We start from the raw sequence: 2,500 nt of genomic DNA, 5'->3' as shown, positions 1-2,500 counted from the left end.
TTTTTCCTCTTTCTCACCCTCGCTCCGGTATAACGAGGATCAAGCCTCTACCTGTAACCCCTGTAACTACACCTCACCCACCGTGAGTAGTAGGGGGGATTCTGGAGCTGCCCTGTGTAGGCCACCCGGCCTCTTGCAGTTTCCCTATGTTCTTATGTTCTTATGTTCCTTCCTCACGCCTACCTATGCATCTTCCTTCCTCTCCACCTGCCTGCCTACAAGTCTCTCCCTCTCCCTATCTCCCTTTTTCCCCGGCTCCTCTCCTCGCACGCTCTTTCCGGGCCGCGCCTCCCGTTTTCCACTCGATAGCATGACGGGGGGGTCTTGGATATCTATGGCCGTCCACTAAACCATTTGATGTACTAGTTTTTCAATATGTTTTTACGTTGATGAATGTTTGGTTTTATTTTGTGTGTGTTTGTTGAAGGCTGTTTTGTCATTGCCATTGGATTCTAAATAAAGTATTTAACTATTTTAATGTATTGTATTTTTTTCCTTTTTTGTGGCTTTTATTTGCGTTCACTAATCTTTCTTTGCTGTTTCCTTCTTTCTTTTCGTAATGTACGTCTTTTTTTCTTCCTCTGTTCGCTTCAGTTTCTCATATTCTTTTTGGCTTCCACTAAACTGTTCCTTAGTTTTCTCACTTTTTTCCTTTCAATAATGTATATTTCTTTTTTTCAGAATTACTCTCTCTAGTGGATACTGTTTTATCACCTCTTGGTTGACTGCTTTCTACTTTTTTCTTTAATGTTTTCCTTTTCGGTTTAGTACCTAGTGGATGTAAGCTTATTTTTTTTGTTGAGTTTTCTTTTTTCCTCTAGTTTTCTTTGTAGGTCTTCTGCATCAGGTGGCCGCTGAATGCAATTTGAATCCTTTTTTTTTGTCATTCTAACGTCATTTTTTCCTTTCTGAGCAATTCATCATTCGTTTCTTTTTGTTTTTATGGGTGAAGGTGAGCACATGTTTTCATTTTTTCATTTTGTTTTAACTTTTGTCTTTTTTTACCTCTTGCCATGCTATTGCTGTGACATTGTTTTGCTTTTCTTTCTCTGCATTTTTTTTTTTTTTGAGGGTGGGGGAAGGAATGCGAAGGTTTGCATGTATTTAATCTTTTTGTATTTATTCTTCATATTAACTTTTTCTTTTTTTTCTCCTCATATGAATGTTATGACGTTTTTCTTTCTTTGTAATTAAGTCATTTTCTTTATCTTTTTTTTTTTTTTGAGAGAAGGTGTGCAATTGTTTCTTCTTTTACTGTGTGTGTTCCTTATTACCTTTCTTTTTTCTTCTTTTTTTTACCCTCGTAAGTATTATGCTTGTTTTCGTCTTCTGCAGTTTCTTTCCTATTTTACTTTCCTTTTTTATCGGCGTCACCGACGCCGATCAACAGATTGTCCATCTTCTTGATGTTGTTGTTTTCTTCAAGTTGTTTTCCTGGCTTACCCATACATTGTAGACACGACATTTTATAATAATATTTGTTAGCCCTGATGAACCCTACAACATGGCATTATAACAGTCAGATTTTTTTTTTTTTATTTTTTTTTTACGTCTTGGCCTGGGGCACCGGTAGACCTTCATAGTAGGGCCTGATGATCGGCCCCAGCCCGTTGTGGCGCAGGCAAGTGTTTATAGTGGCGCCATCTTTACTTTTCATCATTTTCCATTTTAGACCCCTAGTTGCATAATATAAATTGTTGGGGGGGTGTTGGAGGGCTATGCGACGCCGATCTAGCACAGTTTTTTTGCTATTAACACTTAGTCTAGTCGGAAGGAGGGGTTCCCATGCACCCCCATGACGGCAAAACTCTAATGGCAGTTCTAGGTGCTTAAAAGCACCCTCTTTAAGAAAAAAACTGTGTTAACAAGCTCAAAAATGAGCCCACAAGGGTCTCCCAGCCCCAATTTGTAGGTCAGTATACATCGATTTTGGCACTCATTCGCGATGAGGGTAGGGGTCACAAATATGTTCATATCTTGTTTATAAATTGGTTTACAAACGTGAATTGGTTATCGAATTAAAGAGTATAAATTTCTGCATCAGCCAATATACTTCTGTGCTACTTTCAATGTATATTCATTTATCTGTGAATAATGATATGTCTTCGTATATAAATAAAACATGAAAAATTTCTAGCATACCGTTGAAACTTTCATCTGTGTAAGCAACTTAATACTTAAAAAGCTGTTTTTATGGCATTTCTATGCAGTAGAGGTAGTCTATAAAGTAAAAAGATCAGTTAAAGTGATATAACAGTGATTTCTTTCTACTGGATTTGGTATACAAGGATTTTTGTCAATATGCGTTAATTTTACGTGTCCATAAAATTGTCTGTGGCACATACATCAGGCAGAAAGTTAGCCAAAGGGTTTTCAGCTGCGCTGAGTTATTATTCATTGTTACGCGTCATTGGTCCACTACCACACGCGACGGTTATTTTTTACAGTGAGGGAGTGAGGCCCCTTTCACACGACCGGTTTTTGCCGCTCCGGCACATGC

The sequence above is a fragment of the Eriocheir sinensis genome, chromosome 1 (genome assembly GCF_024679095.1).
Source record: "Eriocheir sinensis breed Jianghai 21 chromosome 1, ASM2467909v1, whole genome shotgun sequence".
NCBI lineage: Eukaryota > Metazoa > Arthropoda > Malacostraca > Decapoda > Varunidae > Eriocheir > Eriocheir sinensis.
This window is presented reverse-complemented; position numbering follows the sequence as displayed.